A 12,833-nucleotide genomic window follows, 5' to 3' on the forward strand; every position below is an offset into this window, starting at 1 on the left:
GAAACCCCATCTCTACTAAAAATACAAAAATCAGCTGGGCATGGTGGCGTGCACCTGTAACCCCAGCAACTTAGGAGGTTGAGGCAGCAGAACTGCTTGCACTCGGGAGAGGAAGGTTGCAGTGAGCCAAGATCACACCACTGCACTCCAGCCTGGGTGACAGAGCAAGACTCCATCTCAAAAAAAAAAAAAAAAAAAAGTCAGTGGAAAAGAGGGACATATTATAGGTAAAGAGAAAATTAAGGAACATGTTAGCCAAATGCAATAAGACTCAGTACTCAAATTTGAATAAAGTAACTTTAAAAAAACTCACAATTACAAATAATCTGAGAAATTTAAACACAAAATAAGTATCAGAATATTAGACAATTAAAGAGTTGATTATATTTAAAAATCTGTATGTGCTTTCAATACGTAGTAGAACTTGCATTGATTAAGTTATATAATGTCTGTGATAGCTGATGATGTCTATTGAATCAGAGTTTTCTTTTTTTTTAAATTATACTTTAAGTTCTAGGGTACATGTGCACAACATGCAGGTTTGTTGCATATGTATACATGTGCCACGTTGGTGTGCTGCACCCATTAGCTCGTCATTCACATTAGGTATATCTCCTAATGCTATCCCTCCCCCCCTCCCTCCCCACAACAGGCCCCGGTGTGTGATGTTCCCCTTCCTGTGTCCAAGTGATCTCATTGTTCAGTTCCCACCTATGAGGGAGAACATGCAGTGTTTGGTTTTCTGTTGTTGTGATGGTTTGCTGAGAATGACGGCTTCCAACTGCATCCATGTCTCTACAACGAATCAGAGTTTTCTATGTACATTATTCATATCTTTATAACACTTGGTTGTGATGCAATCATTTGTGAAAGCAAACCATAATTGTTTGTCCATGTTTTATAAAACATATGTGGCTTTTTGTTTGTTTCTTGCCCAAATGGAGAAATTGGTAATTAACTAACCTGAAAGAAAAGAGGGAGTGGTGATAATTTTTTAATTGAATAGAATTATCATATAAAGATTAATTGCTGAAATAAATATAAATAAGGTTGTGTTATCTGCTCTATTAATTCTCAAAATCACTGTACATACATTTATTCTGATATATATTTTCTAAACTTTCTGGGAAACTATTAAAATGGTTATTTTATTTTTCACTGTAAAAAAAAAAGGCAGCATAATGTTTGGAAATAAAATTGTTAACAGTTCATTCTATTTCAATTACTGATAATAAAATATTTAAAATATATCTGCATTTGAAAATTTTATTTATGTGTTTATTTATTTATTTATTTATGTTTAACTGTTAAGTTCATGGGTAGAGGTGCAGATTTGTTACATAAGTAAGCTTTCATCATGGGGGTTTGTTGTACAGATTATTTCATCACCCAGGTATTAAGCCTAGTACCCATTATTTTTCCTCATCCTCTTCCTCCTCTCACACTCCACCCTCTGAAAGGCTTCAGTGTGTGTTGTTCCCCTCAATGTGTTTGGATAAGGACTTGATGGCAAAAACAGTTGAATCGAAGAAGAATATTGACATTAACTGGAAGGAGATGAAATGACATAATACAGCAGGCAGTACTTTATATAGAATTTTTTTTTTTTTTTTTTGATAGGGAAGCTTGCTCTGTCCAGCCCAGGCTGGAATTAGAGACATGTGCCACCATGCCTGGCTATTTTTTTTTTTTTTTTTTTTGTATTTTTAGTAGAGATGGGGTTTCACCATGCTGGCCAGGCTGGTCTTGAACTCCCGACCTAAAGTAATCCTACCACCTGGGCCTCCAAAGTGCTGGGGTTATAGAAGTGAGCCACCGTGCCCAGTCAGAGAAGTGTTTTTGAGTCTTCTGTTTTACCTAAATAGTAACATACGCAGATGGATGTGTGGGCTGTCTCAGGTATGGGGATACACCTCCTTCTCACCATGTTTAGGAGAATGTATCCAATAATACAAAAATTACATGTATGACAACATACTGTGCATATTCAATAAGTGAAAAATAAACCTAAACTCAACAAACTTAAACAAATATACAACTGTATAATATTCCTATGTCTAATTCTACAAATATGCTAACATTTACAGAAAAAAACTTTAATGTATAAATAATAACTTCAAAATGACTGTCGTGATATATCATTCAACGGGCCTTCCAAACAACCTTGCACAGTAAAATCTGGAATAAATAAAAATTGTTTAAAACATCTAAAAGTAAAAGCAACAAATAAGAATACAAATGTTCTCTAGAGCAAAAATTAACCAAATTACTAAAGTCAAATAACAGAACACCAATTGACGATTTATATTTATATAAAACATGTCTTTTTGCCCGCTTGTGCCAGAGATAAAATCCTATATCATAACATAGATGAGCAGATTCAGAAAACACAGAAGAGTTTGTCTTTCACAAATCAGAATAGCTCTGCATATCTGCTAAAATATGAATGTGAATAAAGTCTTTCTTCCCAATGTATGTGATTGTTTTAAGCATTGTGTGCAATATATGGAATATTTTACAAAAGCTACATAGACCTTACCAGCTATTTGTGAGGTACACAAGTTAATAAAAGTTCTTGGGCCCAGCACGGTGGCTTATGCCTGTAATCCCAGCATTTTGGGAAGCCGAAGCGGGTGGATTACCTGAGGTCAGGAGGTAGAGACTACCCTGGTCAACATGACGAGACCCCATCTATACTAAAAACACAAAAAAGAAGCCAGACTTGGTGGCGGGTGCCTGTAACCCCAGCTACTTGGGAGGCTGAGGCAGGAGAATCACTTGAACATAGGAGAAGGATGTTTCAGTGAGCTGAGATCGTGCCACTGCACTCCAGCCTGGGCAACAAGACCAAAACTCTGTCTCAAAAAAAAAAAAGAAAAAAGAAAATAAAGTTTTAGTTATACTAATACCTTACCACCAATTTCACCTACATAGTACATAATGTAGTTAAAGTATGCATTTCATTGCTTACTTTAAGCAGTGAAATAACACATTCAAATAACGCATGCATCAGTATTTGGATTTTAAAAGTGTTTCTTTTTGTTTGTTTTTTGTTTTTTGGTTTGTTTGTTTTTATTTTTGAGAAAGAATCTTGCTCTGTCACCCAGGCTGGAGTGCAGTGGTGCAATCTCTGCCTCTCTGCAATTTCTGCCTCTAGGGTTCAAGCGTTTATCCTGCCTCAGCCTCCCAAGTAGCTGGGATTATAGGCGCCTGCAACCACACCCAGCTACTTCTTTGTATTTTTAATACAGATGGGGTTTCACTGTGTTAGCCAGGGTGGTCTCAAACTCCTGACTTTGTGATCCGCCCTCCTCAGCCTCACAAAGTGCTGGGATTACAGTTGTGAGTCACCAGCACCCAGTCAAAAGTGGTTTTAAAAGTCATTAATGAAAAATCATTTTTACATACTTATATCAGTGATTGAAATGTACAGGCTTACGTCTAAACCTCATCCATTTCTCTAACTTCACTTAACCTAGATTATTCCCAGAAATAAATGCTTGTCTAACGCAGTAACTCCATAGAAATTATTTCTTTTTCTTTTTCTTTTTTTTTTTTTTTTCCGGTGCTTCTGCCTAAGAGGCATTTTAGGCAGATACTTCTGTATTTATGTTGTCTTCCTTGGGTTTTTTCATCAGCAGCAATTGTGAATATCATTTGCAAAAGTACATATATTTGCATATCCAATAAGATATGTATAAATTTCAGTCTGGTTTAATCATTTACCAAACTTTCCATGATTGCTCCTAAAATCACTTCACACAAACGAATCTTGGGAGCCGGATGTACAGTGAATGAAATTGGGCTGATTTGGTAAGAGCTCGCAGGGAAAGAGCTTACAATCTTGTGCACATCTTCAGAAATCATAATCCTTGAATTTGTAGCGGATGTGTGAAATGTAATAAACAAGACATTATCCTGAAATACTCATTTTGTTTCTTTTAATCACTCTCTAAGGGGCTCTGAATAGCATTTTTTTATACATCTACCTCCCCCATCGTAACAAACATCTCTAGCAATAAGAACACCTCAAAATCAAAGCAAGGGGCATCTATGAATTTCTTTCCTTTTGAAGTTAAAGTAGGTATTATAAAACAAGTATTCTATATGTTCAGTTTATTAAAGTCAATAGAAAGCTTTTCTAACCAGCACATCATAGAGCTTCCATTTATCATACTTTAGTTCAGCACCTATTGCAAGAAGAAATGCTTCAGTGAACTTTGGTAAGCCAAGTGACACACTCAATAAGACTTATCTAGCATTTACCTGGTTCTACAACGAGACTCCGATTCTATTTATTTATTTATTTATTTATTTATTTATTTATTTATTTGAGACGGAGTTTCACTCTTGTTGCCCAGGCTGGAGGGCAATGACACGATCTCGGCTCCCCACAACATTCGCCTCTCGGGTTCAAGCGATTCTCCTGCCTCAGCCTCCCGAGTAGCTGGGATTACAGGCATGAACCACATCCAGCTAATTTTGTATTTTAGGTAGAGATGCGATTTCTCAATGTTAGTGAGGCTGGTCTCAAACTCCCAGCCTCAGGTGACCCGCCCACCTCGCCTCCCACAGTGCTGGGATTACAGGCATGAGCCACTGCATCCAGTCTCAGATTTCTTAAGAGTTCCTGAAATTTAAAGATAAAAACTATGGCTATTATTATAGATATTTCTAATGTTCCAAATACAAATTTATGAAGTTTAAATACATATAGGGACATATTTTCTCTAAAGACTAATTAGAAACAAAGGCATGGCTTAATAAGAAACATTAAAATATGCGTGAAAAATACTTATTTTATTTTTCTCTACAGTTAGAACTTTCTGAGTAAATTTTACTAAAACTTGGCACTTGTGTTAAATACAAAGGCTAATAGTTATATTATGATTAACAGTTTAGTCGGATAAGAATCCTGGGGTTGTAAAGTTTCAGATTGCTGAGTGATCTCATCTTCTGGCAAAACGTATTTGCATTCCAAAGAAGTAAAAAATAAGAACCTAGAATCCTTCCCAATGTTTCTGAGAAGACACTTTCAGAAGGCGAGTGGACACAGCTACTCTCGCTCCCATAAAATATCCATATTCACTATTTCCGGAGTCCCTATGTTCTTTACACTCTATTTTATGCATGCTGACTTCTTATTGTTTCACTTCAGGAAAAAATTGGAGGAAAGTGGAATAGGCATAGTTATTATTTGCTATTAGTAAATAATTAATTTTCCGCTCTATAGTAACCTTGTATTGGCATTCAGGATAATGTTAATACATACAAATATTAAAAACTGAATATTCATATTGGGGAAGTTTACAAGATGCTGACAAAATACATACAGCCCTTCTTAAATAGAGGCATCCAGTGCTACATAGAAATTTAAATGATTCAATAATGATGCAAAGACTCAGAAGAATTTTTTAACAATTTATTTAGTAATAATTAGAGATTTCACAGAGAATTGTGTCCTATATACTCTTCCTTCAACTTCACCCAATGTTAATACCTTGACAAGGCTTGTGCAATGTTAAAACCAGGAAATTACCATCAATGCAAACCACAGAGAGTATTCTTCAGGTTTTTTCAGTTATACATGTGCACTCATTTGTGTGTGTGTGTGTGTGTGTGTGTGGTGCTATGCAATTTTAATCCAAGTGAGACTTCATATAACCACCACAAAAATTAAGTTCCTAAACTGCAGCCTCATTTCAAGATTCCCTCATGCTACCGCTTTATAGCCTCATTCTCCCACTCATCTCAAAACCCCTAGCAATCAACAATCAGGTTTTCGTCTTAATAATGATGTTTTTCCTCACAAATGTTATATAACTATACAGATATATACACACACATATACACATATTATATATTATATAATGATATTACCTAAGTGTGTGTGTGTGTATATATATATATAATAATTCAGATGCGTTCTTTAGATTAGCTCTTTTTGAGCTCAGTGTGATTTCCTGACAGTCCATACAAATTGTGTGTATCAATAGCTTGCTCCTGTGTGAAACTGAGCAGTATCCTGTGATATGGATGTACCACAGTTTGCTTACCCATTCACCATTGAAAGACATTTGGGTAGTTTCCAGTTTCTGGCTATTACCAGTAAAACCACTATGGTCATTAATTTACAAATTTTAGCATGAAAATACATTTTCATTTCTGTGAGATATTTGCCCAAAAGTGAAAATGTTGGGTCATACGGTAAATCCATTTTTAGTTTTAAAAGACACCACCAAAGTATTTTTCAGACTGGCTCTATACTTACACTCCAACCAATGATGTATGAGTAATTCAATTTCTCTGTATCCTTGTCAACATTTAGCAGTACAACTATTTAATATTTTAGCCATTTTTACAGGTGTACAGTGATATCTTAGAGAAGGTTTAATTTCCATTTATCTAATGGCTAATGATGTTGCTATTTTTAGGTGCTTATTTGTCACCAGGATATGCTCTTTAGAGAAATATCTGTTCACATTCCGCTATCATTTTCTAATTGAATTGTTGTTATTATTGAACTTTGAAAACATTTTGTATGTATATATATACACCATATATTATATATATACTATATGTGTATTGTGTTATAAATATGATTTGCAAGTTATTTCTGCCAGTATATAATTTGTGTTTTTATCCTCTTACCATGGTTTTTCAGAGTAAATGTTTTAAATTTTGCTCGTGTCAAATTTATCCAATTTTTTATCCAATTTTCCTTTCACATATTGTACTTCTGCTGTCATTTCAAGTAATGATCTTTCCAACCTTACTTTTCTCCCAGAAATTTTATAGTTTTGTGTTTTCCATTTAAGGCTATGATCCATTTTGAGTTAAATTTTGCATAAGGTGAGAGGTTTAGTTTAAGATTCATTTATTTGCCTACGAATGCCCAACTGATCCATCATCATTTGCTGCAAAAGCTGATCCTCCTCCATTGAATTGCTTTCACTTCTTTGTCAAAAATTAATTGGATGTATTTATGTGGATCTATTTCTGGGTTCTTAATATTTTTTGAAGATAACTTTAAGGCATGGTATTATTCAGAAAATAAGAAATAAATGCAGACCATCAATTTGCATTTAAGCAGAGAAAGGTGGAAAAACGGGCCTCTCAAATCTGTGCTTCTTGTCCAATTTTAGTGTTTGGGAATGATGTATTATTGAAGATTATCACATGTATGCAGTATAACTGACTCAGTGTTTATTGTCAATCAAGAAAATAATGTAAATGCATGATTTTAATTTCTCACGCATAATTTTAATTTCTATTTAGAAGCTAATGATTTTCAACTGGTGTCACTTACCTGTTCTGAGCCAGAAATATATTTCCAATGTTTCCTAAATACTTTTCAACTGAATATTCCATAGGAAACTCAATTTCATTACATTTAAATCTGAATTTATGATCTCCCCAGGATAAGGGCAATATATATTCTTTCTCCCATCTTTATGATTTTAGTTACTTGTAGTTTTATTCTCTCAGGCATCTAAACACAAGTTCAAATGTGACTGCCTTCTTCTGATTTAAAATATCCAGCATATTACCAACTCCCGCCAGTCAAAGTATCCCCAGTATTACTGAAATCATGTCCATTATCTTCATTTTCCAGTGCTTCTGCTTTAATTTAGATTTTTAATATTTTTTCCTTGGACTATTGTTATAGTTCTTGGCACTCAAACCATGTTCAGGTGCCTATTTGCTTAGTTCTGACTTACTCAATGTTTTTGTTCACATGGCCTAAAAATAAAATTCATAACTAAGAGGCCAGTTCACCATCTGTAAAAATGAAGGTTGATTCACCAATGTTTTTATTCAAAGTATAAAATTAAATAGTCATAAAAGAAAGCCTCTTAGTTCAGTAGTTAGCATATAACTGCCTAACAAGTGTAATTATTTTCAACATCGTTAGTAAGTTAGATAAAACCCTTGTGTGAGAACTTGTGTGCATTTTCAAATTAATCTTCCTCAAACTTCCCTAATTAGGTTAAACTTGGGCGCTAATGTATTATTAGTACCTCAGTCGCTCTATGACAATTGAACTCCCACTCACTGGACAAATTGTTGCCTATTCTCCCTGGATAATCAGGAATTTCCTATTTCTTTTTGGAAGTAATACACAATATAGTTTATATAAAATTGTGATATATTTTATTTATCTATTTTACTGTTTGGTTTTTTACTAAATGATGTTTCTAAAGATCTGCTATCTATGCTATTGTACATTTTCAGTACTTAAGTATCTAATTGATTTATGGGAACCTTGGTAATAAAATATCGCTGAATAAGATATATGAGATTAAAATTTGCACTAAGACACCTGGTGAAAGTTAGAAATAAATGACTCCTGCTAAATGAGTAAAAATATTAATTTTTTATATTTTTCTAATAATTTCCCTCACATTTTCATACCATTCACCCTCCTCAGAGTAACCAGTATAAATATATCGCAGTGCTTCATTTTCTTTGCACATATACTTATATGCATAAACATAGCCTGATAAAGTTTTCTTTGCTAGATTTTTCTAAAGAAGAAAATACTATAACTGTAAACTGTTATGGTCCCTTCCCCTCTCCTCTGCTCCCCTCCCCTTTCTTTGTTTTTTCCTTTTCTTTTGGTAAATTATGGATATACCATTCTGGAACTTTAGAGATCTATACTCTATCTTCTTATTTTACCCACACCCATATGTGGGCACAATTTCACATAAATAACACCGTATCATATATGTTGGGAGTTTCTGAAAATTTTCCTTATCTCTTTATTTTTGCCTTTCTTTTTCCTGTTCTCCTGTAATATCGTCCTACATCCCCACACACTTAGTCAAAAGGATAAGGCTAATATATTTTACATTTATAGATAATTATAACATATATCAATTATTACATACTTTTAAATATGTTTATATCATTAAATTTCTGTTTTTCCTCACAATTGTTATGGTAATACATTAAAGTCAGTTGATACAATTTCAGGTGTGCAAAATCCATCAATTATACCCTAATTGCTCTGAATTCAGCTTGTTTTCTTCTGTTGCTATTGTAATGTTTAAATACACATGTGCATCCATTAGTGCTTCAGTTTTTTTTAATAATAAGGAAGAGGATTGATGAATAAAATATCATAAGAATCTCTAAGTTTTGATGTTTACGTACAATTTGGTACAATTTTTCCTGACAATGAATAATGGCAACTCTATATTTGTCTTTGAAAGTCAGATTCAGATAAAGTATTATAACAATTTTGCCTGAATTTTTATTTATCCATTTTGCAAAATATCGAATAAAATAAATTTTAAGCATCATTGCTTGCTTTTATTGTCCATTGGATTTGCTTTTTTATGAATTATCAATTCTTATCATTTGCCAACTTTTCTACTTGGTTGTGTGATGGCTTTAACGTCACTGATTTGGCTTGGTTTACCTATATTTTCTGAAATTTTCTTTCTTGTATGTATCTGGTTATTTTATGCCACAAATGAGATTCTTGAAGATTGGGTATATTGAAGGAAAGCAACAATGACTTTGTAGCTCACGCCCACTGGTGTTTGATATGGTTTGGATCTATGTCCCCCCACAAATCTCATGTTGAATTGGAGTGGCCTGGTGGGATGTGATTGGATTATGAGGGTGGATTTCCCTCTTGCTGTTCTCCAGATAGTGAGTGAGTTCTCATGAGATCTGATGTTTTAAAAGTGTGTGGCACTTCCCCCTTTTCTCTCTCTCTCTCTCCTGGCATGCGAAGAAAGTCCTTGTTTCCCCTTTACCTTCCACCATGATTGTAAGTTTCCATGATTGTAGGTTTGTACATACAATTCCTTCCTTAAAAGGAATTGTTAGTCAATTAAACCTCCCTTCTTCATAAATTACGCAGTCTCTGGTAGTTCTTTGTAGCAGTGTAAAAACGAATGAATACAGTGCTGACTTGCTGATTCACGTTCTTTCCATAAAGGAGCAGCTGGGCTTGCAACTGTTCTACTATCCTTTGGATTAACATCAGCTTCTTAAACGGATGGGCTGGGTATGTTTGGCTCCGTGAAAAAGGGTATTAGCTTCTACAGAATACCCGTACCACCAATGTCAGAGGCAACAAGAATGGACACAAGTTTCAATTGCTCCTGGAAGGATTCCATTCTGTATATTCAGTTCTTCTCTTAAGCTTCTGTACTTTACATTCTTCTTCCCTTCCAAACTCCCTGCACTGTAGACACCAAGGTTCAGCCTCATATATAAAGACAACAATCTGACACTGTCCAACATAAAAAAAAGTCAAATCCCATACAATTATATGTAGATAATGCATTATCTCTTTATACATATAAAGATATATATAAGAGATATATGATATATATTATATATGATATATATGATATATATGATATAAGATATATGTGTGTGTGTGTGTATATATCTTAGTAGCTCTGCATCTATGTTTAAACCCTGCCTAATGCAAGTATTTTTTCATTTATTCTCAATGTTTAAGAGCACTCTGAATATTACTAATTAGTGGACATTTTAGTGTTCTTTGAAGTAACCTAGAGATATTTAAACTGAGATTTCAGGACATGATCTCTAGACTTGTTGATTCATAGGTCTTGGGAACCTCCTGAACTCTGACATTTCTGACAAGCTCCCATGATGCTGATGTTTCTGGTGTGTGGATGGCACTTTGGGGAACACTGTTTTACACAGGAAGACTCTTAAATGGTCATCTGAATAATTTTATTTTTGAAAATAATTTTTGACTTAATATTTGTCAAGTACATATTTTTAAATTTATAAAAATAGGTAATTTATAAAATGCATTGCTCTTGTTTTCCTGTGTTTGCCTTACTCCCAGTTATTTTACATGTAGCTTAATTTTCTTCTAATGTAATTTCCCATTACCGTATTTCATTTGTCAGTTACTTTTTTCCTCATGATGTCTAATAAGATAAAATAAAATTTAAATTATGTATTGACAGCACTTTCAGAATCATCAGTTCTGTTCCACTGGTATTTGTGGCCATTTCAAATTAATGTCTTATTTATTTTTATCATGGTGACTTTATTATGTACTCTGATATTGACATTCTTCAATCTTTGTTGTTCTTATATTATCTCTGGCTGTTAGTGAGTATATTTTCTAAATAAAATTTGAGATAGTTTTTACAAGTACAAAAATTTTAAAAATTGTTTCATGAATGTATTTTTGTATTGTCATGTTTTGTTTTGAGACAAGGTCTTGCTATGTTGCCCAGGTTGGAGTGCAATTGTGCAATAATGCCTTACCGTAGTCTTGATCTCTTGGCCAAAGCGATCCTCCTATCTCAACCTTTTTTCTGGTTCTCCATTTATTGATTTTTCTTCCACCGCTTCTAACCCATGTTGTATCTATCTCTAGATAGTCACAAGGTTTGTATTTTTGGCATTAGCCACAAATTAGTAATAGAACGGCAATGACGATGATATGTAGAAACTTTTGAGCTCTTCTGATTTCAATCCTTACTGAAAGAATTATATGATGATATCTGGTTCACATAATTTTATGGTAGTATACAATACCAGACCATTGTGATAAGACTATATTTATGTTACCATAATAAAATAGATAGGTAAATAAATTGTTTCAGAAAGCAAACTACATTACAGCATTCTTTGCCCAATTTTTCTTTCTAAAAGTTACTTCAAGGTTGAGAACCGTATTTTCCTCTTTGGATCACTATGTTACATTTGAATAAAAAGAAAAAATGTAACTACATTATTTCCATAAAATATATTTTTAAAATAAACTGATCCTCAACAAAGTATGGACACAGCTCTGGAGACATTGAGTAATTCAGGTTTCCTTGGAGGTGAAAACACAGAGTAACTTCATTCCGTCAGTTGATTACCTCATATGAATCAAAGCAGGGATTCTCCACATACTCAGGGACCTATCATGGGGGTCGGGGCAGGTAATATAATAGTCACTAAATCAGGAATACAACCCATTCAGAGGCAGGAGAGATAGGAGACTATCTCTGAAGTATCACTTTGTGGTAAGAATTTGCAAACTACAGGAAGAAGTTAAGGTTGGGAGAGTGACCGTATTACTTGGGTAAATAAATTGTAGGATAGCAAATTTATTTTCATTAAGTAAAAGGATTTTTCAATATTTTAACGAAGAGTACAGATTGACAAGTATGTTCTGCCAGAATAAGAGTTTTGATTATAATTTCAGTAACTCTTCTCAAATTAAGTACTTTTAGCCTTAGTTGGTCCTACTCCTGTCCTAATAGTTCAAAACAGAACTCTGAAATAAAACTGAACAGTTTATAGAATAACAATGTAATTTACTCCATGCAAATAAACCCCAATGGTTTAATTACTTTGATGTTCATAATATGACATGCTTTGGCTAAGGTTTATGAGAACTATAAATATAAGTTCAGCAACAATTGATTTTTCAAAAGACGTAAGGGTGAATATATAAACATCTGCTTTTTTCAGTTGATGATTATTGTAGAAAACATAGTTTAGATTTGCAGCCAAATGGATCACTGCTACTATAATTTCTGAAATTTATCAATACCCTTTTTTTCCAAACCTCTTTCCACCTCCCCACCATTGCTCATAGGTGAGTGGGGTGGGGCCAAGAGAGTTGATAGAAACAGTTGCGGTGGGAGTCTCCCACAGAAAAGAAACAAACAGTGTATGAATCCTGCACCGGCAACCGCGGTATCCAGGTTCTATCATCAGGATTGACTAGGCAGCTGATGTAGCCCACAGAGAGCGAGGAAAAGCAGGGCGGTGTGTTGGCCTATCTGAAAGCCACACCCGGCAAAGGGAGCCCCCACCTCCAGCCAAAT

The sequence above is a fragment of the Papio anubis genome, chromosome 2 (assembly GCF_008728515.1).
Source record: "Papio anubis isolate 15944 chromosome 2, Panubis1.0, whole genome shotgun sequence".
Lineage (NCBI taxonomy): Eukaryota > Metazoa > Chordata > Mammalia > Primates > Cercopithecidae > Papio > Papio anubis.